Source organism: Sapajus apella, unplaced genomic scaffold, assembly GCF_009761245.1.
Source record: "Sapajus apella isolate SASKATOON/1434 unplaced genomic scaffold, GSC_monkey_1.0 scaffold71, whole genome shotgun sequence".
NCBI lineage: Eukaryota > Metazoa > Chordata > Mammalia > Primates > Cebidae > Sapajus > Sapajus apella.
Window position 1 is genome coordinate 4,782,632 of NW_022437011.1, and position 27,476 is coordinate 4,810,107.

Below are 27,476 nucleotides of genomic sequence, written 5' to 3' on the forward strand. Positions count from 1 at the left end.
ATCCAGGACCTGAACTCAGACCTGGAACAAGCAAACCTAACAGACATTTACAGAACTCTCCTCCCCAAATCCACAGAATATACATTCTTCTCAGCACCACATCACACCTACTCTAAAATTGACCACATAATTGGAAATAAATCACTCCTCAGCAAATGCAAAAGAATGGAAATCATAACACTCTCTCAGACCACAGTGCAATCGAGTGAGAACTCAGAATGCAGAAACTAACTCAGAACTGCACAGCTTCATGGAAACTGAACAACTGGCTCTTGAATGTTGGCTGGATAAACAATGAAATGAAGGCAGAAATAAAGATGTTCTATGAAACCAACGAGAACAAAGACACAACATACCAGAATCTCTGGGACACATTTAAGCAGTCTCTAGAGGAAAATATATAGCAGTAAGTGCCCACATGAGAAGCAAGGAGAGATCTAAAATTGAAACCCCAGCATCAAAATTGAAAGAGCTAGAGAAGCAAGATCAAAAAAACTCAAAACCTAGCAGAAGACAAGAAATAAGTAAGATCAGAGCAGAACTAAAGGAGATAGAGACACAAAAAACCCTTCAAAAAATCAATAAATCCAGGAGCTGGTTTTTCAAAAAGATCAACAAAATAGACAGACCACTAGCCAGATTAATAAACAAGAAAAGAGAGAATAACCAAATTGATGCAATAAAAAACAATAAAGGGGATATCACCACAGATTCCACAGAAATTCAAACCATCATCAGAGATTATTACAAACAACTCTATGCACATAAACTAGTAAACCTGGAAGAAATGGATACATTCCTGGGCACTTGCCTCCTCCCAAGCCTAAACAAGGAAGAAGTTGAAACCCTGAATAGACCAATAACAAGGTATGAAGTTGAGGCAGGTATTAAGAGCCTACCACTCAAAAAAAGCCCAGGTCATGATGGGTTCATAGCCGAATTCTACCAGACATACAAAGAGGAGCTGGTACCATTCCTTCTGAAACTATTACAAATAATCCAAAAAGAGGGAATCCTTCCCAAATCATTTTATGAGACCAACATCATCCTGATACCAAAACCCGGCAGAGACTCACCAAGAAAAGAAATCTTCAGGCCAATATCCATGATGAACATAGATGCAAAAATCTTCAATATAATACTGGCAAGCAAATTGCAACAGCACGTCAAAAAGCTTATCCACCATGATCAAGTAGGCTTCATCCCAGGGATGCAAGGCTGGTTCAACATACGCAAGTCTATAAACGTAATTCACCACATAAACAGAACCAAAGACAAAAGCCACATGATTATCTCAATTGATGCAAAGAAGGCCTTTGACAAAATTCAACAGCCCTTAATGCTAAAAACCCTCAATAAACTAGGTATTGATGGAACATATCTCATAATAATAAAAGCTATTTACGACAAACCAACAGCCAATATCATACTGAATGGGCAAAAATTGGGAACATTCTGTTTGAAATCTGGCACTAGAAAAGGATGCCTGCTCTCACCACCTATTCAATATAGTACTGGAAGTTCTAGCCAGAGAAATCAGGCAAGAAAAAGAAATAACGGGTATCCAAATAGGAAAGGAGGAAGTCAAATTGTCTCTATTTGCAGACGACATGATTGTATATCTACAAGACCCCATCGTCTTAGCTCAAACTCTCCTGAAACTGATAAGCAACTTCAGCAAAGTCTTGGGATACAAAATCAATGTGCAAAAATCACAAGCATTCCTATACACCAATAACAGACTTAAAGAGAGCCAAATCAAGAATGAACTGCCATTCACAATTGCTACAAGAGAATAAAATAATTAGGAATACAACTAACAAGGAACGTAAAGGACCTCTTCAAGGAGAACTACAAGCCACTGCTCAACGAAATAAGAGAGGACACAAACAGATGGAGAAACATTCCATGTTCGTGGTTAGGAAGAATCAATATAGTGAAAATGGCCATACTGCTCAAAGTAATTTACAGATTCAACGCTATTCCCATCAAGCTACCAATGACCTTCTTCACAAAACTGGAAAAAACCACCTTAACCTTCATATGGAGCCAAAAGAGAGCCCACATAGCCAAGTCAATTACAAGCAAAAAGAACAAAGCTGGAGGCATCACACTACTGGACTTCAAACTATATTACAAGTTTGAAGTAATCAAAACAGTACAGTAATCAAAACAGCATGGTACTGGACCAAAACAGAGATATAGACCAATGCAACAGAACAGATGCCTCGGAGGCAACACAATGTATCTACAACCATGTAATCTTTGAAAAACCTGAAAAAAAAAAAAAAGGAATGGGGAAAGGATTCCCTGTTTAATAAATGGTGTTGGGAAAACTGGCTAGCCATGTGCACAAAGCAGAAACTGGACCCCTTCCTGACGCCTTACACTAAAATTAACTCCAGATAGATTAAAGACTTAAACATAAGACCTAACACCATAAAAACCCTAGAAGAAAATCTAGGCAAAACCATTCAGGACATAGGCATAGGCAAGGACTTCATGACCACAACACCAAAAGCATTGGCAACAAAAGCCAAAATAGACAAATGGGACCTAATTAAACTCCACCATTTCTGCACGGCAAAAGAAACAGTCATTAGAGTGAATCGGCAACCAACAGAATGGGAAAAAATGTTTGCAGTCTACCCATCTGACAAAGGGCTGATATCCAGAATTTACAAAGAACTAAAACAGATCTACAAATAAAAACAAGCCCTATTCAAAAGTGGGCAAAGGATATGAACAGACACTTTACAAAAGAAGACATACATGAGGCCAAAAAACATATGAAAAAATGCTCATCATCACTGGTCATTAGAGAAATGCAAATCAAAACTACATTGAGATGCCATCGAATGCCAGTTAGAATGGCGATCATTAAAAACTCTGGAGACAACAGATGCTGGAGAGGATGTGGAGAAATAGGAACACTTTTACACTGTTGGTGGGAGTGTAAATTAGTTCCACCATTGTGGAAGACAGTGTGGCAATTCCTCAAGAACCTAGACATAGAAATTCCATTTGACCCAGCAATCCCATTACTGGGTATATATCCAAAGGATTATAAATCATTCTGCTATAAGGACACATGCACACGAATGTTCATTGCAGCACTGTTTACAATAGCAAAGACCTGGAACCAACCCAAATGCCCATCAATGATAGACTGGACAGAGAAAATGTGGCACATATACACCATGGAATATTATGCAGCCATCAAAAATGATGAGTTTGTGTCCTTTGTAGGGACATGGATGAACCTGGAAACCATCATTCTCAGCAAACTGACAGAAGAGCAGAATATCAAACACTGCATGTTCTCACTCATAGGCTGGTGTTGAACATGAGAACATATGGACACAGGGAGGGGAGCACTACACACTGGGGTCTGTTGGGGGAAAATGGGGGAGGGACGGGGGGTGGGGTGGTAGGGAGAGACAGCATGGGGAGAAATGCCAGATATAGGTGAAGGGGAGGAAGGCAACAAATCACACTGCCATGTGTGTACCTATGCAACAATCTTGCATGTTCTTCACATGTACCCCAAAACCTAAAATGCAATGAAAAAAAAAAACAGTTGGACAGCTTTTTTTAAATGAAATTATGGAACCACGAAAACAATAGAGTCACAACTTTAAAATTCTGAAAGGAGCTGCCACTCTAGAACTCTTTATCTAATAAAATAACCTTTAAGATAAAAGCAAAATAAATATGTTTTTAAATGAGTAAAACATGAGATAATTTATTGCAAGGAGAGACATGCATTTAAAATACAGAAGTAAGTGAACAATAATGAAAAGTGTTGTATGTTGATGGAAAAAATGAACAGAAATAATGTCATGTAAAGTTTAAAATAGGAGACAAAAATAATGCAAATACCAGAATGAAGAAATTGAGGGGATTAAAGTGATTGAGCTCTCTTAACCTTGGGGGAAGCAGTAAGATAGCTAATATAAATTAGGCTTTAATAATTAATATATACATGCTATAATTTCTAGTGTAACCATTATTTTTAAATGGTAAAATAGTTCATGAATTACAAGTTAATAGAGGGAAATTTCAGAAGTTAAAAATACATTCCTAGCCCAAAATAAAACAAATAAATCTATGGTGGTTACATTAATTGTAAATGGACTAAGAAACTAAAGGCTAGTTCTAGAACTGGATTTTTAAGAATTATGCTATCAATATCCATGATAAAATCTCTCAGCAAGCTACATGTAGAAGGGAACATTTTTCATGGGATATTTTCTTAGAAAATATGAAAATATTTATAAGCAAACTATTAGAATAAATAGGTAATTTTACAAGGTGTTTAGATATCTAATTAACATGTAAAGTGAACTTATATCTTCATATGATAGCAACAAACATTTAAAATGATTTTTGGGGGGCTATATTATTTATAATAGCAACAAAGCATCGAATACTTGGGAATAAATCTGAGTAAAGATGGTCAAAACATCAGTACCAAAAAACTTTATTAGCAGAAAGCAGGGAAGACAAGTAATTGGAGGAATATATCATGTTCACAGATAGAAAGACTCAACATTATAAAGTTGTTTATTCTTTCCTAGGTGATCTACAGCAATACTCAGTTCTAATCAAAATTTCAGGATTGGTTTGGGGAAAATGAAAGGCTGATTCTTAATTTATATAGAAATGTAAAGGGCGAAAAGCCAGCCAACACAATTGGAAGAACAGTGGAATTTATATAGAAATGTAAAGGGTGAAAAGCCAGCCAGCACAATTGGAAGAATAGTGGAATGAATTAACCACTTATATTACTCAGTTGGGACTGCCATAACAGAATATCAGAGACTGGGTGACTTGAACAACAGAGACTGATTTTCTCACAGTTCCAGAAGCTGGATGAAGGTGCCAACAGGGTGAATTTCTGGTGAAGCCTCTCTTCTTGGCTTGCAGACAGCTTCCTTCTTGCTGTGACCTCATATGGCCTTTCCTCTATGTGTGCACACACTTGGTGTCTTTTCCTTTTCCTAGAAGTATAACAATCCTATTGCATTAGAGCCTCACTTTTATGACCTTATTTAACCTTATTTATCTCCTCAAAGACCCTTTCTGTAAATACCGTCACATTGGGAAGTTAGGGTTTTGATATATGAATTTGCAGGGAGATAGAGTTGAGTCTAGAACACCACCTATTAAGATATCTTATAATGCTTCAATAATTAAGATATTGGGTATTGGATACAGGATGAGTAAATAAATAAATGGAATATACTAAAGTCCAGAAACATATATTTATATGGATTTCCAGTCTTTTAAAAGATGACACTGCAGGGCAATGGAGAAAATGTGGTCTTTTCAATAAATGGTGTGGAGAAAATTTGAAATTATTTTGGGAAAAATAATCTTGGTCCTTACCACAGGCACATAAAGCAATTTCATATGAAATGTTTAAAATGTGTAAAATAAAACACTAAATTTTCCAGAAGATAACATAAGATAAAATATTGACAACCTTAGGTAGGTTAAAATGTTTAAAATGACATAAAAAGTGATATGATCATAAAAGGAAATATTGATAAATTAGACTACATTAAAGTTAAATTTTCCTATTAAAAAAAAAAGGAGTTAAGAGACTGGAAAGGCAAGCCACAGTGTAGGAAAGTAGGCTAGCAAAGCAGGTAACGGCCAACAGAATTAATAGCAGTTTGTAAAAAAAGTACAAATAAGAAAGATTCTGACAGCTCAATAGAACAATAGGCAAAAGACTTGACAGGCATTTCAAAAAAGAGACTACTTGAAAATGTAGTCAATTCATTATCAGGGAAATGCATATTAAAGCCACAATGGAATACCACTACACACTGATCAGAATGGCTGGAATTAAAAGGACTAAAATTACCAATGGTTGTTAAGGATATTGTGATACTAAAAATCTCATCTGTTACCAGTGAGAGTACAAATTATTACGACCACTTTGGAAAATAGACAAATCCACTAAAACTGCATCTACATGTACAGTAAATCCAATTATTCTACTAAGTATATATCCAAGAGAAACACAGAGATACATTCACCCAAAGACATGTATACGAATGTTCATAGCAGTACTGTTCATGATAACCCTAAATGAAAAGAACTCAATGTCCATAAGAAATAGAATGACCAAGTAAATCATGAGATATTTATACAAGGAATTGCTTACAGGAATGAAAATATACTGTATTGCTTCATTTATATACATTTCAAAAACAAAATATTGGAAGTCAGGTTAGTAGTTGCTTTGAGGGAAAATGGGGAATGACTGAGGTAAGAATCCAAAGGTGCTTTTGAGTATTGGTTCTATTTCTTGATCTAGGTAGTGGTTATGCGGGCGAAAAAAGAATTCAGTGCCCTTTCTGTATACATGTTAGTCTTCAATTTAAAAAGCCTAGTGCAGTAACCAGGGACTAAATTGTTATTAGCCTTGGTCCTGCAGGATCAAGAAGGGAGAAGAGGTTACTGAATCCTAAAAATGAGAAGTCTTATTGAGTCCTTTGCTTCTAGAGGAGCTAAGGTCTTCTGTTAAGAGGCAAAGCCAGCTGAAGACCTTGCAGACAAGAATATGTGTGTGTAAATATCTCCTACCTTCCCTCTTATCTTCTCTTGGGAATTCCTATAGGCTAAACCCAACCAGCAGTCAGAAAGCATGGGAAGCCATTGATAAAATCAGCTTCAAGGGTCTCATCTGCATGAAGTACAGACAAAAGCCAGAAGTCCATAACAGCAGAGTTGCCTTTTGTTTAAAAGGTATCCTGGAGGCCCCAACCACTGACTCTTCTGTCTCATTGCCCAAAAGGGACACTTAAGTACTCACAGTTGAAGCTGAGAGAATGTATTTTTAAATGAACTTTGTTGGGACATAATTTACATGCAATAAAATGCACCCATTTTAAAGAGTAAAATCCAAGGAGTTTTAACACATGTATAATCCCATTGATCATCATTACAATGAAGTTACAGAACATTTCAATTTTCCCAAAAGGATTACTTTGTGACCATTTATAGCTAATCTCCCTGGGCATCCACACTAATTTTTAATTGAGGTGAAATTCATACAATATAAAATTAACCATTTTCAGATGAACAGCACAGTGGTATTTAGTACATTTGCAATGTTGTATAACTATGCTGACTTGATCATTATATGTTGGCTTATCCTTGTAGAACTTCATATAAATGAATTTGTATTGTATGCATTCCTTTTCGTGGAACTTCTTCCAGCAAAATCTTCTTATGATTCATCCATGTTATTGCATGTCAGCAGTTCCTTCATTTTATCATTGCATAGTACTCTATTGTGTGCATATACCAAAATTTGTTTAAGCTTTTACTTGATTATGGATATTTATGTGGTTTCCAGTTTCTGTCTATTATGATTAAGGCTACTGTAAACAGTGTTTTGCAAAGCTTTTTGAGAACACATGCTTTGATTGCCGCTGAGTAACTACTAGGAATAGAACTGTTGGGGCATGTGGTCAGTGAATATTTGTTTCTTTGCAATGTCTTTGTGTGACTTTAGCGTTAGGGTGATGCTTTCCTCCTGTAACATGTTGGGGACTGTTTCTTCTTCCTCCATTTTTTGAGAGCGTCTACCTAAGATTGGGTATTTTTTTCTTAAATATTTGAAGGAATTTTTCATGGCAACCATTTGTATCCACATTTTGGGGATGATTTTTTATTTATTAAAAATGCAATTTCTTTAGTAGATATGGGAATTTTCAGATTATTTAACAGTTTTGTTAAATTGCATCTTTTAGAAATTGTCTATTTCCTCTGTACTGGAACATTCATTAGCATGAAATGGTTAATAATACCCACTTATTTTCTTCTTAAAGTCTGTAAGACCTATAATGAGATCCCTTATTTCATTTTTGATATTTTGTTTTTCTCTCTCTCTTTTTCCTTCATTAGTCCAACTAGAGGTTAATCAATTATATTGTTTTTTTCAAAGGTCCTATTATTGGTTTCATTTTATTCTAGCTCTTATCTTTATTTCCTTCCTTTTCCTCACTTTGGTTTGCTTAGCTTTTCTTTTTCTAGATTCTTATGGTGGTAGAAGCTTAGATTATTGATTTATTACTTTTATATTTTGTAATATGAGCATTTATAGCTATGAATTTTCTTCTAAGGGTGCATTATCTTCAATGAATAAATTTTGACATGTTGTTTTGTGTCATTGTTTAGTTAAAATATTGTTGAATTTCTCTTCTGACATTTTTGAGCCATTGGGTTATTTAGAAATGTGTTTCTAATGTTGGAGGCCATTCCAGCTCTATTTTTGTTATTAATTTCTAATTTAATCTTTTGTGGCCAGAGAGTGTTCTCTGTATGATTTTAGTCCTTTTAAATTCACTGAACCTTACTTTGTCACCCAGAATATGATCTCTTGGTGAATATTCCACATATACTTTTAAAAAATATGTATTTTCTAGGTGTTGTGTGTTGTGTTTTTCAATGTCAATTGAGTGAAATCAGATAATAATGTTGTTTATATCTTCTTCATAATTACTGATTTTCATTCTACTTGTTCTATCAATTACTGATAGAGGAATTTTGAAATTACCAACTATTATTATAGATTTGTCTATTTCTCCTTTTGTTTCTGTTAGTGTTTTATTTACATTTTTGAAGCTGTTTTATAGGGCAAATAGGCATTTAGTATATTTATGTCTTTCTGATATGTTGACCCTTTTATCAGTGTATTAGGGTTCTCCAGAGAAACAGAACCAATAGGAGATAGGTAGGCAGGTACGTAGGTAGATAGAGAGATAGATAGATGACACATAGATAGATAGATAGATAGATAGATAGATAGATAGATAGATAAGGGGGGGAGAGAGAGAGAGAGAGAAGAGGGGATTTATTATGAGAATTGGCGCATGCAATTATGGAGGCTGATAGGTCTCATAATATGCTATCTGCAATTTGCAGAATAAAGAAAGCCAGTAGTATAACTCAGTCTAAACCCAAAGGCCAAGAACCATGGGAGCCAGTGATGGAACTCTGAGTCTAAGGTCGAGGGCCTGAGAACTGGAGGGGTCTGAGGGGTATTGGTGTAAGTCCTGGAGATGAAGACCCAAGAACCCAGCATTCTGATGTCTGGGAGCAAAAGATGGATGTCCCAACTCCAGGAAAGAGAGCACATTTGTCCTTCCTCTACTATTTTTTTCTATCTGGGCCATCAGTGGATTGGAAGATGCCAGCCTACATTGGTGAGGGTGATCTTCTTTACTGAGTCTACTGATTAAAATGCTAACCTCTTCTAGAAACACCTTCACAGGCACACTCTGAAATAATGTTTCACCAGCTATCTGTGTATCCCTTAACTCAGTCACATTTTGGCCCTGGCAATATAGCTTAGCCTGCCATCTGCTTTATGTGATACTAAGATATCCCTCTTATGGTTATTGTTTATATTATATGTCTTTTTCTGTCCTTTTACTTTTTACCTGTGTTTTTATATTTAAAGTATATATTTTTAGGTAGTATTTAGTTGGACTTTGTATTTTTATCCAATCTGTCATACTATGCTTTTTAATTGGTGAGCTCATTCCATTTTTAAATTAACCATCTTGCTATTTTCTCTTTTTGTCCATCTGCTCTTTGTTCCTTGCTTCTTCTTCTGACTTCATTCAGATTAATTATTTTTAGCATACTATCTCCTCTGTTGCCTTCCCAGCTATACCTCTTTGTTTTGCTTTTGGTTTTAGTGGTTGCTCTAGGATTTATAATATACTTATCACAGCCTAAGTATTATTCCACTTAGAAGTAATGTAAGAACCTTACAACAGTATGTCTTTCCCTTTCTAATTTTTGTGTTATGATTTCTACACATGATATATGTGTACATATGTGTATAAATATAATATATGTACATATGGCATAACACAATTCATTATTATTCTTTTTGCTTTAATTAGCTTTTTAAAAAAATTAAAAATGAGAAAATTGTCTTTTATATTTACTGACATCTTTACCATTTCTAATTTTTGCCATTCCTTTATTGCTCACTCTTTAAATATGCATTCACATCTAAAATCTTATGCATGACAATGAATTCACTCAGCCTTTTTTGTTTTTTAAAAAGTTCTTTATGTTGCCTTTGTTTTGTGGGATATAAGAATATTTTCACTGGTTCTGATACTCTAGACTGGATTTTTTTTTTACTTCAACACTCTAGATATTCTTCCATTATCTTATGGTTTGCCCTCTTTATGATAAGGCGATGGTAATTCTTATGTGTAATCCTGTATGTAATGGACTTTTTTCCCTATTTTTAAGATTTTTATCTTTGTAACTGATTTTCAGTGATTTTATTGTGATGTTCCTTAGAAAAATTTTCTTTGTATTTAACCTAAGGAAATTTTATTGAATTTCTTAGTTCTATGGCTTTATTTTCTCATTAAATTTGGAAAATTTTAGCTATGATTTATGTAAACTTTTTTCTGCCCACGACTTCCTCTCTTTCTGGAACTCTAACTGCAGCATGTTCCATGACTTGATATTTTCCTACACATCACTAATGGTCTGTTCATTTATCTTTTAGCCACTTTTCTATGTTTTAGTTTGAATAGTTTTTTTTTTTTTTTTTTTTTTTTGAGACAGTCTCCCTCTGTCGCCAGGTGCCAGGCTGGAGTGCAGTGGCACAATCTGGGCTCATTGCAACCTCTGCCTCCTGGATTCAAGCAATTCTCCTGTCTCAGCCTCTCGAGTGGCTGGGACTACAGGCGCGCACCACCATGCCCGGCTAATTTTTGTATTTTTAGTAGAAAGAGAGTTTCACCATGTTGGCCAGAAGGTCTCGATCTCTTGACCTCATGATCCGCCTGCCTTGGCCTCCCAAAGTGCTGGGATTACAGGCATGAGCCACCGCACCCGGCCCTGAAATTTTTATACCTCATCTTCATTCATAGATTTCATTTCTCCCCTCACTATGTTCATGTTTTCTTTGCTGTCCTAGAATATATTCTTAATAGATTTTTTTTAAGTCCTTGACTAATGATACCATGATCCTTATCATTTTTAGAGTTTGTTTCTATGGATTGATTTTTTTCTTAATTATAGTCAGCTTCTTTGCATACCTAGTAATTTTTATTTGATACTGAATATTGTCAATATCATTTTGTTGAGTATCTAGATGTTGAGATGCTAGATGTCTCCCTTTGAAAAATACTGGGCTTTTTCTTTCTCATAGCAGTTAATTTATTCATTAATAATCATGCCTGTTTGCAAGCTTTGCTTGAAGGAATCTAGAATAGCTATCTTTCTGTGGCTATTTTAGCCCTGCTGCTAAGGCATAGCCTTTCCAGGGTCACCCCTCAGCATCTCAGGTGGAAACTCTCTCAGTTTGGGGTGGTTCTAATAGTTGGTTAATTTATACCATCTCAGTATTTTAGGCTCACTGATAGTCACTCTTTGCCAAGCCTGTGGAGTCTCACATTGCACATATGCATCTTAATATTCAGCCAAAGACTCTATTGGATGTCTACTGCAGATTTCTCAAACTTCTTCTCCACTGTCTCCTCTTTACTGTCTCCAAGTTATAGCTGCATTAAACTGCCTGAAATTGTCTCTGCCTCCTCAGCTAAGCAAGACCATCATATTTTCCTTGGGTGCCCCTTTCCTACCCCAGGGGGATCATCAAATGCCTCCAAACTGAGAGAGCAATTGTAAGTCTGTTTTTCTTCTCTAGGGGTTACAACTCTGTGTCGTTCATTGTTTGATATTCAAAAATAGGAATGTCTTTCCTACACTTTGTACAGTTTTCTAATTGTTTAAAGTGCAAGAGCTAATCTGGTACCAGTTACCCCACCATGATCACAAACAAACGTCAGAAATGTATCGTTTCAACTCCACTTCTGTTAACAGACGCTACCAATTCTGTGTGTCAAAGAAACTCACAAGTTTTTCAGTGACTATAAGAATTAATGACAATATAGCATATAGAATATCATAATAGACCTGGAAACTTTAGTTATACAGCTCTCCAACTAAAATACTTTCCTAAGTCCTGAGTATTCATGGAATTTGCTTGGTTTAATTTGGAAAATGTTTTCATTTTTCAGTTACGAATATAAATGCCTGAACTTCAAGAATATAATTAACGTTGACTGGACTCATCAATACTGTTCTTATTAGAAGTTAAAACAAATATATTAATACCAGATTCTTATAATCTCAGCTCTGAGATCCTTGCAGTATTGAATATACGTTCTCTTTCAATCTCTATCAAAACTCTATAAGCGGAAAGATATAGTCAAGGAACTTTTCAAGTACTGTTGATTTATTTTCAGCTTTTGTTTTCTTTCTCCACTCCTCCTGGTCTCTTCTTGCTAAAGTATATTGCGGCCACTTTTTTTCATCCTTGTAATGTAACCACCAAATCTTTTATGGTAGTACAGTACTATCACTATTTTTTAATTCTTATACTCACTCAACAAATATTTATAAATTGCATATGACTTTCTAGGTAGTTTTATAGACCTAGGGGTGAAGTCAACCTGTTTCCTACCCCAATGAGTCAATGGTCTGATAGGAAAAAAATTATTTATTCATCATATACATATAGCATTACAAAATATGTGTGCTTTAAATAAATGGTACAAGGAACTCTGAGGGTACATCACTGGGGTTTTTATTCTCCAGTATCAAATACCAAGATGGAATTGAATGTGTTACAGGATTTATTAGAGGACATGACTATGGAGAAAAAAAGAGAGAGAAAATCTGAGTGATGAGAGCTAGAGAAAGGGATGCAAATTTAATATCTTTATAAGGAGATGGTGAATGAAGCAAGATTGGATAGAAAGAGCATCAAAAGTTCAATGCAGCTCTGAGAACATCTAGGTCATTAAGAGGAGCCCCAGAGAAAAGACGGCCTTCTAGAGGAATCCTCTGTTGATAAGGAATGGCCAGATCTAGTGCCCATGCTGTGCTCAGTCATTCCTTTCAGTATGCTTTCCTTGAAAGGAGATCTGAGCAGTGTATTCCCATAGCTGCCACACAGGACAATCAGACCTAACCTGGGAGGCTGAGAAAGGCTTCTCTAGGAACTATTTTAAATCATATTTAAGTGACGGCTTTAACATCTCTTTACATGCTACAATGGAAAGAGTAGGTATTTGGGTCACATATGAGAAAACTTCTTAGACTAGTTGTTAAGACAAGAGCCACTCTGCAATATTTTTGGTGGTAGAACCCGGATGTAAAGCACTCCGTGCTTTTAACATATCTTCTTTCAAAGTAATGGATAGATTTTTTTAAAAAGCAAAGTAAAACTATTTGGCCAGCATTAAATCTCACTTCACTAGATTTTGTAGTTCCATCCTTTGAGGTCGTTGCCAAATCTAAGATCTTCCTTCTCTCCCACTTCCATGTTGGTGGTAGATACTTTATACAAACATTCTACTCCAAACATATTTTTGGTACTAACAAATTGCAAGGATAATCTTTTTAACTTTCTTTTGTTTTGGTTGATAGAACAGCTCCAAGGAAAAATTTACTCTGACTCTTTTCTATTTTAACTTGCTTTTCTTGACCTCAGCAAATTACATTTGTATCTTCAAACAGCTACTGTTTTGAGTAGCTTTGATTGTTGAACAGCAATTATTTAAATATTTATGATCAATCTGTTCCAAAACAATATTGAAATCAACAGTGCACAGTTTAAGAAATACATGAAAATCAATGGGGCAAATTTATGTACCAGAAGATCTACATTTCTAACTAAGTGCCAGATTTTCCATTTATAATTTTTACAAATGAAGCACTTCAGGTAGTCATAAATACTGACCTCTCTGAACATTCCTTTGTGAATTATGATCCTGCAGTAATAAACAGAGAGCAGTATTTGATTTGTAGGCTAAACTATACAAAGCTACAGCTCAATGCTAATGCTTTTGATCATTCTAATTCATTTTAACTGGCCAAGAGGGAGGTTTTTTGTTTGTTTGTTTTTGTTTGTTTTTTTAAAATAACACCATCATCCTCTGTTCTGAGTGTGTCTGGTGTCTGTCTTGACACATTTTTTCCACAGTAGTTTTACCTAGCATTGGGTCTGGTACCAGGAGGATATCACTGAATATTTGTTTATAAACCTGGTAGTCCAAAGCCAGCATGGAGCACTGCCTAATTCAATCCACAATCCTTGTTCTGCTCAAGGGGTCCCATGACAAATGAAACTAACACAACACCAACTCATACGCTGTTCTAGTCCTCTCCAGGTCTCAAATAATTCAGTTAACTAAGCTGGGTTTCTCATCATTATATCAACATTTATGATATTTTCTAGAATCTAGATACATAACATTTTCTATTTAGAAGTGGCCTTAAAAATAATAGAATCCAGTGATGACAAATATATTTAATTTTCTAAGCTCAATAGGAAAAGGTATTGTTTCCAAAAAAATAAAAGGTATCTTTTAAAGAGAGGTAAAGGCATGATTACTGGATATAGACCCTTCCAAATGAGTCCAACTATCTCTCCTGATGGATGGCCATCAACCTCATGTTGAATACTTCCAAGACAGGAAAACACAGCCTTTCAGAGTAGCTATGTCATGATTGGATGATAGAAATAGTTTCCAGTTGAAATCTGTGCTTCTGCAATTTCTACACTTTTATTTAGGTTCTGCCTTTTGAAGTCATACAAAATAAATTTACTCTTTCTGTTCCATATAATAGTACTTCATATATTCAACAAGCTTTCTGAGGTCCCCTTTCTTTTTATTAGCTTCCAGCTTTGTAGCTTTTTTGACATTCCTATCTGTGATTCTTAAAGCTTTCTGAGAGAAGTGTGTGTGTGTGTGCATGTGCGTGCGTGTGCGTGTGTGTGTGTGTGTGTGTGTGTGTACTAGACTATAATTCATCCAGACCTGGAAGATTTTCTACATGCAAAACTACATGGTCGTGTCTTTATTATCTTCTAACTTAACTTGAGCTTTAATTGTCTCTTAAAGACATTGGCTTTACCTTTCCAGCTTGAAGATTCTTCTCTTTGTTAGGATAGACAAGCAACAGGAATGTTGCAGCCTTCTCTTTCACTGTCATCTGTTTATATGACATCATCTTTTCCAAGAAGCAGGCTTAACCCTGTCTTGTTTTCCTTCTCACTGTAAACCTAATTTAAAATGCCTTTTTCCAAAGCTAAGAAACACTTTTTTTCTTGTATCTTACTTTACATTGCAGCTGCATTCGATACCATTGATCAATCCCTCTTTCCTGAAATTCTCTACCCCCTTAGCTTCAACAAATTCATTTTCATTTGATTTTCCTCTACTCTTTTTCTTTGTGTTCCTAATATGCTTCCTCTCTGGGCTCCTCCTTCTCTGCTTTAAACGCTGTGTTCACCAGAATTCTGGTCTCTTCTTACACTTCATCCTTGAGTTAGTTTACACATTCCTATGGTTTTAACCACTCTGTATTTTAATGCTAACATTAATCCAGCTCGGATCTCTCCCTCCCCTAAGGTTAAGATGCTAAGTACAGACATTCCAGTGTGACTGAAACTGAACTGTCATCTCCCTCCCACATGTCCAGGCTGTGTTCTGCTCTTTATCTTCAAAGATGTCCTATGATTAGCATCACCTTCTGCACAGCTATCCAGTTAGAAACCCAGGTTCCTCCTTCCTCCAAGCCAGTTCATACACCAGTCACCAAATCCTGCTAATTCTATTGCCCATGGTTTTGGACTCCATCACCTCTTCTATTAGCCTACTTCTCTGGCTTAAGCATTCCATTTCTTTAACTTGGGGTTTTTCAATAGCCGTGACCTGCAATTTTGTTTGTTTGCCTTTATTCTTGTATTCCTCAGATCTACTGTCTACCCCGCAGCCAGAGTAATCTATCCAAAACTTAAATCTGGTCATGCTCTTTCCCACTTAAAATCCTTCACATTTCCCCCTTACCTGCAGAATAGAGCTCTAGAGCATGGCATTTAGGATATTCCGTAACTTGGCCAACAGCTCTCCAACTTTGCATTTTTCCACTTCTTGCTCTGGCATAGAAGCTGTAATCGTGCCTAAATGCTTATAAAATCCAGCATATATCATGCTATTTCAGATTTCAGGTCCTCTTGTCTTTGATTATGACATGTTTGTTGCCTGGATAGAATGCCCATTCTCTTACCTTCTTTTGACTAGTTTTCGCTGATCTTTGGTAGTTTAGCTCAGCTGCCATCTCCTCTAGGAAATCGTTTCCCAATGCAAAAGGATTGAATATGCTGCCTTTGTGTTCCCCATAGCACCCTAGGCTTCCTTCTATTTTCCTCACTACATAGATTGATTCTACAATGTATCTGTATGTGTGACTGTCTCCTCAATGGCAAAGCCCATATCTTTTTGAATTTATTTTTACCCTTTTATTTTCTTCCTTTCCTTTATGTTTTCTCAGACTTATTTTAGAAAAGTTTAGGTTGATATTTTTTAACTACAAGTCTTTTTTATATACAAGGATATAAAATAAGGAAACCTAATGTTAGTAAGCTTCAAAATCTCTGCTAACAACATCTTAGAAATAAAGTCACAGAGGAATGAAGTTACTTGTTGGAAGATGAGTGCCCCCAAAACCTCCCATCATCTTTTGTTCTGAAACAAAAAGTCTTGCTCTGTCACCTAGGCAGGAGTGCAGTGGCACAATCATAGCTTAGTGTAATTGCAAACTCCTGGGTTCACACGATTCTCTTACTTGCTAAGTAGCTGGGACTACAGATGCATACCATCATGCCCACCCAGCTAACTTAAAAAAAAAATGTGGAGACGGATCTTGCCATGTTTCCCAGGCTGGTCTCCAAATCCTGGGACCAAGCAACACACCTGCCTTGGCCTCTGTGCTGGGCTAACTTTTTAGCAAGTATCTTTGTTTTAGCTTAGGGGCCTTGGTTCTCAAAGTCTCTTAACACCCATTTACTGAGTATATATGTGTGCATAGAGGCAAATTAGCCATTTGTTCTGTTTTTAAGACACTTACAATTTAGCAGGAAATAACATACTCATATTTCAAGGAAGAGATGATGGTCATGATACTGATAATAGGTACCATTTATTGAGAAAGTAAGGCATTTCCATTATGTCAAATAATCTCATAATCATACTGCAAGTAAACTATTAGCATTTCTATTTTATGTTAAGAGAATAAAAACTCAGAGTTAAGAAACATCCCCAAGGTCATATTGTGGAAGCATGTAAACTTATGCTTAACCCTAGCTATGCTCTCTGCGATACAGTGATGTGTTATGAGAGTCAGCCAACAGTAAGGCAGAGACAGATGGTTTCCTGCTAGAGGAATCAGAGAAGGATTCACAAAGGAGATGGCATTTGATTTAGGCATTGAAATATGAGTAAAACTTGGACCTTCAGATAGGCAAATATAGATATGGATGTGGGAAAGTGTATAGCACACACAAAGCAAAGCAAGGGAGATCAGTTTGAATGAAGCAAAAGAATAATGGCAAAGAACATTAAAATGGCAGTAGGAGGTTCATGTAGGAGGTTCACATCATTCCAGCTAAGCAAAGTGAACGTCCTTCTAGAGTCAATAAAATTCAATGAGAATTTTAAAATAGGGCAATGAATTGAGAAATTTAATACAACATGGTCTATAAAACTGGGGAAAGGAGGGTCTGGAGATGGTTCAGTCATTCGTTTGAGAAACATTTATTAAGCACTTTCTCTATGTCAGTGACTGTTTTATGTACTAGGAAACATCAGTGAACAAAAACAACAACAAAAATCCCTGCCCTCATGGAGTTCTTCTAGTTGGAAGACAGACAATTAATAAATTAATTACTATATATGGGTTAAATATCCCTTAACCAAAATTCTTGGAACAAAAAGAGTTTGGGATTTTGGATTTTTTTTAAATTTGGGACTATTTGCAAATACATAATGAAATATCTTGAGGATAGGACCCAGTCTTTATGAAACATGAAATTCATTTTGTTTTACATATTCCTTAAATACATAGCCTGAAGGTAATTTTATATAATACTTTTAATAATTTTGTGCAGAGAGAGCAAGTTATATAATGTATATATAAAGCAATATATATAGTTTATTTGTGGCATATTTGGTGATACATATGACATGTTAAAGGGTAATAAGTTTTACAGACAAAAGTAAAGCAATGGAAGAAAATGGAAAGCTCCTAGGTAGGGATGGGATAGCATTTATAATTTTAAATAGGGCTGTAAGTAAAGGTCCCGCTGAGAAGGTGCCATATAAGAAAAGACATGCAGTAGATGAGAAAATAAACTATGTGAAAATTAGGGATAAGAACATTTCAGGCACAAAGAAGAACAAAATGCGAGGCCATTGGTGTGCCTGTCACATATAAAACACAGAAAGGAGGCCAAGTGGTTGGAGTGGGCTGGGGAAGGGGCAGTAGTAGGAAAGGCATCCAGAAAGGTGACAGAAGAGCGTGGCAAGGGCTTTGGCTTTTTCTGTCAGTGACATGGGCAGCCACTGGAGGTCTTTGAGTAGAGGAGTGCCAAAGCCTATCTCATGTTCCTGAAGGATAACCCTGGCTTCTGTGTGCAGAATGTCTGAGCAGGGACAAGAGCAATGGCAGGGAGTCTGGCCATGAGGCAGCTCCGTCCAGGGTGGCAGCTGTAGAGTAGGTTGGGAGTGGCCAGATGTGTGGACCAGCTGGATGTGGAGTAAGTGTGAGAAACATAAAGGAGTCTAGATCAGGGTCCCAAACTCCAAGGCCATGGACTACTCCCAATCCGTGGCCTGTTAGGAATGGGGCCACACAGCAGAAAGGCAGTAGGTGAGCAGTGGGCAAGCAAAGTGAAGCTTTATCTGTATTTACAGCTGCTCCCCATCACTTGCATTACTGCCTGAGCTCCACCTCTTGTCAGATCCGAAGTGGCATTAGATTCTCATACAAGCATAAGCTCTATTGTGAACCGTGCCTGTGGGTGAACAAGGTTGACACTCCTTATGAGAATCTAATGCCTGATAATCTTTCACTGTCTCCCATCACACCCCAGATGGGACCATCTAGTTGAAGGAATACAAGCTGAAGGCTCCCACTGATTCTACATCATGGTGAGTTGTATAATTATTTCATTATGTATTACAATACAATACAAATAGAAATAAGGTGCACAGTAAATGTAATGCACCTGAACCATCCCCACACCATTCCCCCTTCCATCCCACACCAGTCCGTGGAAAAATTGTCTTCCACAAAACCAGCCCCTGGTGCCAAAAAGGTTGGGGACCACTAGCCTAGCTGACTTTAAGTAGTTCACGTACTCAATAACAACTGTTATTTGTTTTTATGTATTGCTGGGTTTTGCTGGGTTTGAGTTTGTGTGTGTGTGCTTTTTATGCACCACATTTATAGCCCTTTCATATCAGCTACAAAAATTGGAATCTCCTTCTGACAGATCAATGAATGCCCTTATAAAGTGTGTGTTTATGAAAATGCACACATCACACTGCTCTTGATGAAGATTTTTTAACTTTACAAAGTGCATTCATACCTCGTTAAATACAACATGTCTGTGTTAAAATGGTTATACTGAGTATAAAAAATGCTTAAACTATCTCCAGGTCCAATATCTTGAACCAAATCTATATCTATATCTATATCTATATCTATATCTATCTATCTATAGATAGATAGATAGATATTGATATAGATATCTATATAGATATCTATATATACACACACACAAATATTTGTGTCCCTCAGCATAAATGGGAGAGATTCTTGGCCTCTTTGTGAGGTACTGGCCATTTATTTCATTGATGTTCAATAAATAAAAAGAATCGATCCAAAGGTTTTTCTTGTCTTTCTAAAGACTTCTGTTTAATATGCTGCATTTCATTACATTAACCAGGAGCTTGGCTGTGGAGCTTTTTCTCTTTATCACCATGCCTATTGCCTTTCTGTTTAAAGAAGCTCGAACCTGAACAGCCCCTAGAGGATCATTTCATTCAGTGGTTGAGTGTGGTCCCTCAACAGCAGGGATTAGAATCAAGTGAATGAGGCACTCGTCTTAGGTCCAAAATGTAAAGGGGTGCCAAAAAGCTCAGTAGTTAAGATAAACAGTATCTTAATGCCATATTTAGAAGAATCAAAAGTAATGCAAAGGTTTGTGATAAATAAATATCAAAATGTAAATAGGATTTCTATCTCAAAGAATAGATTTCTCTTGGATTCCCTCTGTCTGTTAAAGTCACCATCATCATAGCCTTGGTGTCTAAATCAGCAGCACCAGCCACACCTGGGAGTTATTTTTTGGCATGCAGCTATTCAGGTCCCATCTTAGTCCTCGTCCAACAGAGGCTAAGGGTGGGTCCTAGCAATCTGTATTTGAAAAAAGCTTCTAGGTGATGCTGATGTAAGTTCAAGTTTCAAGCTTTCCCTGTGGCTTTTGCATGAGGTATGTAAACAATTGGCCTGGCCCAATGCCTTCATAGGACACACAGGAAGGGGACATTTTAGTAACACAGCTGAGAATTTCTCTGTGAGTTTGGGGCCCTTTCTGGTCTATTGCACTGCTGCCCACCCATTCTTCTGACCAAGTGTGGTCAGTAATATGTTCTATGCCATATTTATCAGGATTTCTCAGGAATCTGTTCCCTTCTGGGAGATGAATCATTTTGCTTCTATTTATTCCTGGTGTCATACAATCAAATAGAGAAGAAGCCATATAAGGTCTCCTGAGAGGGATTGCTAACAGCAGTGATTTCCACCTTAGTGCCATATTAGAATCACCTGAGGAGCTTGGGAAAGAACCAAGACCCAGACCTCATCCCAACTAACTAAATACGAATCTCTGGGGGTAGGCCTTGAGTATTGGAATTTTGTTTTTTAACTCGAGTGGATTGTAATATGCATCCAGAGCTGAGAATGACGAGGCTGGCAAACTTGGGAGGATTCAGATCTGGTCTAATGCCATATTCACTGTCACTGTCCACGAATCATAAGCTAGACATCATTCTTATCACCTTCCTTGTTATCATCCTCTTTATTTTACATTTATTTGTGTGACCATTTAATCAATATCTTTATTCTGCAGTAGAATTTGTGATGACAGGAGCCTCATCTTCTTTTGCTTATCACTGAGTCCACAGCAGCTAGCTAGTGTTTGGACATAATATGTGTTGCATAAACACTTGCTCAAACAATGAATGAACAGCCAAATAAACAATTTTATGGGCCTGAAGAATTGCACAGGAAAGATCTCAAAACCAGAGACTGCCTTTTTAATCCAGGCTCTGACACTTTCTAGCCATGTTACCTTTGCAAAGGCCTTTTGCTTCTTGGGCTTCAGTCTTTTTAAACACTGAATCGGTGGTTTTTAAACTAAGTTTTGCTGAATCCCTCAGGATCAGTGAGTGATAAGGAGGAAAAAAGAGAAGGCTGAAGGGGCAAGTAGAATAAAGTCATTTTAATCTATTTCTGGGTAATTTATTTTGAAAGAAGGATTTAGTTCCTAAAACAAAAATAGTTAAAAACCACTGGTCTAGAAGTTACCTAAATCCCCTTCTGGCTGAACACTTCTGTAAAACTGGATGTTTGCCAAAGGAGACGACTCACAGAGTTCTGAGAAGACTGAACAGCTGGCAAGTCAGGTTTCTGTTTCTCTAGAAGGCTGTAAACCTGCGTGCAAATACAGGTGGGCTTTTCTTTTCAGGAAAAGCCCTGTAGCAATAGAGCCCACTTATTTAGTTGCATCTGCCCAAACACAGCAGACAGACTGAGTCCTCCCACTTCCTGGGCAGGCAATTTCATAGGCTTTCCAGACTGTCCGACTCAATTAAGGATATTTACTAAGAGCACATTCCTGGGTGAGTGGTTCAGTCTCCCAGCTGCAAAGATGATTGAAGCACCTGCGTTTCCATTGTGCACACCTGAATTGAGGTTCGCCTCTCTTCTCTTCATTCTTAGTTTTTAGGGAAAAACACAATCTCAACAAAAACACATTTTCTTTTCATGTTAATTAAAATGCCTGTCCCAGGAATAGGATAGACTTTCCCTGTGGCCTTTGCATGGGGTATGTAAGGTGAAGAGGGAATTAAAGTTATTTTCTGCTGTAATGGGCCTTGCCTGGAGCCCTCTGCGACCTTGGGAGAGAGAGTGGGAGGCAGAGATCTGACCTCTCATTGTTTCCCCAGAGTACAACTCAATTATCTGTTTTACCTTTGGGGTTTCAGTTTATATTTCATTTAAATCAAAGTTTGCATGGCTTTCAAAAAGAGAAAGAGTAGGTTTTGGAATCTATGCGTTTAGAGGATGCAAATAAAAACCTAGCACTTATATTTGCCTTAATTACAGTACCTGAATTTTTTATTTACGGTTTCTGGGTAATTTCTTTCCTCCTTTGTCTATAGAAATGTTGCTAGGTTTTGTGGCAATATCTAGTTTATTCACAAAAATTAAATTCTACCCATTCTAAACATTTTACCACATTATATTACTGAGTCTGCTGTTAGCTTAAAATGACGAATATATTCATGCGTTATTTAGGAGTAGCATTTTTTCTTTTATTACTCCGTCTTTTAATTTATTGGTCTCAAATGTTAGCATGCATCAAGATCACCTGCAGGGTTTATTGAAAAAGGGAGTGCTGGGCCCCATCCGCAGTTACTCATTCAGTAGGTTCAGGTCGAGTACTTGAAATGAAGTTGTCAGGGATGTGTAAGGCACAGCTGAAAGGCCATATCCATGGGTGCTGTGCTTGCTCAATCAATCTTACACAGAATGTCTATCTGGAGGGCTTACTGCCTTGTGCAGGCAGCCCAGTTGGGTTCCCTCATTCATACCACCGCTGCTGTTGATAGACACAAGTGTTTTCACCAGGGGTCAGAATAGAGCATAGCTCTGAAAAGGGATTTGAGAATCAGAAGGGCCCCTCTGCATCCAGGTTTTCCCCTTCTTCAGATCTGCCTCCACAGCTGCTCTGTGAAATCTCGCCATTATTCCTGGGTTTCTTGGTGAGGCACTATGCCTTTTTTAAATGCCAGTACCTGGTGAAAAGATGGGGATACTTTGAACGTTTAACAACTGAGTACATTTGAAACTGGTAGAAGAAGTAAATGGAAAAAATCTAGAACTTTAGAATTGGGTGCAATCTCATGTTTCAGTCTTCTAATTTTAAAAGGTGGAAATGGAAGGTCAAAGAGGTTAAGTGATTCTCCCCAAAGTTATAAAGTCAGTCTGTCAAAACACAGTGGGGCAGAGGGATTGGCATTGACCAAGGAGGGCAGGCCTGGAGGGAGAGAGGATCTGGAGATCTGAAAAGGTCCCAGAGTGTGAGGCCTGGTGGGACATGTGGTGGGGAGAGGAGACAGTGGGAGGAAGAATGAATCCCTCCTGTGCTTCTTGCTGTTAATAACCATCCACTGGGCCCCAGATTTGAAACCGCAGAGTTGCCTTTCACTTGCTTCTCTCTGTCCTCACCTAAGCACCATAGTGACTTATCAGCAGTTTCCTCCTTTTACGGGAGTTTCCTCCAGTTACCCCTGCCACTGCTGAAGTCCGGGTCCTCTTTGTCACTGTTCTTGCAGACTCTTAACTCTTTTTCTGGCCTTATTGAAATCAGTCTTCCAAACAGCCATGAGAATTCTCTATGAGCAAATGATACTCTTATTTAGGGACCTTCAGGAGCTGCCTAGAGCCTACAATATAGCAATCCCATCTTCTCAGTGTGATGCCCAGGTTGGTCCATTTCCCTAAATCTACCTTGCTCTTTCAATTTTATTCCTTACGCTTTCTTCCATGCAAACTATAGCCCACCCACACCACAGGACTTAGAATTCCCTAATTATCTAATTATACCCTACACTTTCACACCCTGATTTTGCCTAAGCTATACTCCATAATGACTTCCTCTTAAAATCAAATTTTTTCCAGTTATTTAAGGCCAAGACCAAATGGTCCTCTATGGAGGCTTCCTCCTCTGCCAATTAGAAATAATTTTTTACCCTCTCTGATGACCTGTGAGCATTTTGTTTGTGAATCTGTGATAGGCCTAGCTTGATTAATATCTGCATAAGAATATGCTTCTGAGCACTCCTGTACACATATCCTACTGTCCTTGGTCCTGAAAAATAACTGAGTGGCTGTTTATCCTTATTCCAGGATTCCAGTTATTCTTGCCCAAGCACTCACCGAAATTTTCATTGAGTGTTTTCATTTTTTATCATGACTGGAGAGTTGAAATTTGAACTCTGCCTCAGAGCAAAATTGAAGCATGGCGCATATATATATATATTGCTGGGTTTAAAACCTTAGGGAAGTTCTGGCACATCCAGCAGTGACAGATTATTCCTGCTACCTCTAGAAAGTCAAGAATATATATATATTGCTGGGTTTAAACCCTTAGGGAAGTTCTGGCACATCCAGCAGTGACAGATTATTCCTGCTACCTCTAGAAAATCAAGAAGGGGAAATCTTTCTCTCCTGTGTGCCTGCCACCATGTTTCTTGCTTGTGAGTCCTGACATTTTTCCTGGTCTGGTCTTACTCCTGTCATCTTTGGAATGTTTTATCTCTTAGGTATTCTGGAGCTTACAGTCTTATTCACTAGAAAGGAAGCTGCATAGAATTTTCTTCTGAGTCATCAAAAGACAATCCTGGCATGTAGTGGCAATGCAGGAAATATGGACTTGAACTTGTAGGAAGGTAGGAGGTGGATACTAAAAATAACCTTTATTTCTTTTCCACTTTTTGGCAGAGTATTACTATTTGCTTCAGGGAACTTAGAAATGCCCATATCATTCCTGAATTCAAACCTGCACATTCAGCCATAGAGGATCAGTTATTTTATTTATTTATTTTTTCCTGAGATGGAGTTTTGTTCTTGTTGCCCAGGTTGGAGTGCAATGGCGCGATCTTGGCTCCCTGCAACCTCCACCTCCCAGATTCAAGAGATTCTCCTGTCTCAGCCTCCCAAGTAGCTGAGATTACAGGCATGCGCCATCACGCCCGGCTAATTTTGTATTTTTAGTAGAGACAGGGTTTCACCATGTTGGTCAGGCTGGTCATGAACTTCTGACCTCAGGTGATCTGCCCACGTCAGCCTCCCAAAGTGCTGGGAATACAAGCGTGAGCCACCACACCTAGCAAGAATCAGTTCTTAAAAGGCAGAGCCTGTCAGTAACTACAATACACACTTCCTTGTGCCCCAGCCTCAACACAGAGTGTAGCTTTTTCTGTAGACAGATCATTTATTCCTTCTTTCAACAAATGACTCAGAAACAGGGCAAGTACTAGGGATACAACAATTAAAAAGGCAGATACTGCTCCTGTTTAATCGTAATATGAATACTAATTACCATGGAAACATACAGCTTGGAAGTAAAACCCATTGGGAAGATTCAGAAAAATGTCTCTGAAGAAGTGACATATAACATAAGCCTTGAAGAATGTGTATGAGACACCCAGATGAAGATGGAGAATAGAGTATTTTGTACAAAGGGAACAGAACTGTGGAAACTCAAAGGAAAGACAGTGGCGACTTAAATCACAAATATAGCACTGCCTCCAGGGAGTCTCTTCTGCCCCCCTCTCAGTCTTGGGACAGGGACCCCTCCTATATGTGTTCCCGAGCATTCTATACTTCCATCATTGTAGCTTTTATCACCCTGCCTTGTAACTGCCTATTTACTTTTTGATCTTTCCCATTAAATAATAAAATCTATAAGAGCAAGAACTATGTCTGTCTTGACTACCACTGTATCTCTTGCATTTGGCACAGTGCTGAGTATGTGATATTTTAAAGTAAATGCCCTGCACACAGCCTCACTACTCACCACGCACATGCATGCCTGCCTGGCTGCCAAACATCAGCATCTGAAGTGTTGGGCAGAGCAGGCCTTGCAGGCAAAGAGTCACAAGCCCCAGGGAATTAACAGTCCTGAAAGCAGCCTCAACCAAGGACTGTCAGGGTTGGTGGGTAAATACTACAGCAGCTCTCTTCACCCTAAAGTGAGATAAGGCCTCAGCCTAGAGTTACATGCTCTGCAGGAGGCTTAAGCTCCAGTGGCCCCCTGAACTAAACTGCTTAAGAATTCATTATTCACTGGGGGCCTTCTGTTCCTTCCTGACTTCCCTATTTCCTACCAACATTTCCTGGGATCACTCTCATAAGAAAAACACTCTCAACCAGATCTTTGACTCAGAGTTGGCTTCTGGGGGGAGCCAACCTAAAATGGTACTCACCAAGTATAAGTCAAATGACTGAGTTCCCTCCAGATTCAACCACTTAGGGCTTATGCGAATTATTACCTCCCTGAGACTTCACCCTTGTCCCCATTTCCCTGCAAAATGTCCTCACTATCTTGCCAGGTTGGTGCTTGGCTCTAGCAACATATGGCGTAGGAAAAGCCTGCTGGAGCTTCAATGAGTTGTTGAAATGGACCATTGCCCTGTCACATGCCCATCTGGCCCAGCTGGGACACAGCTGAGTAAGAGCCAAATGGCTAGAAGAGCTTTTTGACTGTCTGCCTTGACCTTAAGAAGCTACAACCTGCTTAGCTATTCCTGAAGTGAGTCCAGACCCCGAGGGAAAACACAGTGGTTTTAATGAGAAGTAGTTTTCTGCAGGTTACCCACAGCTCTGGGGCCTGTTTCTGCCTCCTGGCTTAAGTAGCAGTTGTGGATCCTTAGAAACAGCTACTAACTATTCTAGTGTCCTAACATAGGGAGCCAGAATCTAGTTTATCTGTGACTTACATTCATTCAAAAAATGGTGCTGGATATTTCTAGTTAATGTAACAGTAACAGTGATGACAGTTAGCATGATGATAGCAGGTGTCATTTATTGAGTCCATTTTGTGAGCTAGGAAACACTCCTGTAAGATAGTTACTATAGCCATCATTCTTGCAAATAAGAAAGCTGAGGCTTGGAAAAAGTGAACTTCTGCTCAGTATCACACATTAGCAATTTATAGAGTCAAACTGGTAGCCTGAATCTTATACTGTGTATTCCTTATTAGATTTTCCATCACCAGCTGGGTGCGGTGCCTCACACCTGTAATCCCAGCACTGTGGGACGCTGAGGTGGGTGGATCACTTGAGGTCAAGAGTTTGAGACCAGCCTGGCCAACATGGTAAAACCCCATCTCTATAAAAAATACAAAAATTAGCCAGATATGTTGGTGCAGCCTGCAGCCTCAGCTATTCTGGAGGTTGAGTGGGGAGGATTGCTTGAAGTCGGGAGGTGGAGGCTGCAGTGAGCCCATATGGCACCACTGCACTCCAGCCTGGAAGACAGCACAAGACCTTGTCTCAAAAGAAAAATTTTTTTAGGCTGGGAGCATTGGTTCACACCTGTAACCCCAGCACTTTGGGAGGCTGAGGCAGGTGGATCGCCTGAGGTTAGGAGTTTGAGACCAGCCTGGCCAACATGGTGAAACCCTATCTCTACGAAAAATGCAAAAATTAGCTGGGCATGGTGGTGCACACCTGTGGTCCCAGCTACTCAGGAGACTGAGGCACAAGAAT

General features: G+C 38.1%; 1 protein-coding gene and 1 long non-coding RNA gene across 12 annotated transcripts in view; one reads left to right on the forward strand and one right to left on the reverse strand.

Annotated features, from left to right (window-relative positions):
* The window catches only part of PPP2R2B (protein phosphatase 2 regulatory subunit Bbeta), a 504,947-nt gene that overhangs the window by 55,194 nt on the left and 422,277 nt on the right, over positions 1–27,476 (forward strand). The window lies entirely within an intron of this gene.
* LOC116531514 lies at positions 24,165–24,451 on the reverse strand. Its single transcript, XR_004260465.1, has 2 exons — positions 24,399–24,451; positions 24,165–24,307 (listed from the first exon to the last, which is right to left on the reverse strand). It is a non-coding gene; the product is annotated as an uncharacterized LOC116531514 (long non-coding RNA).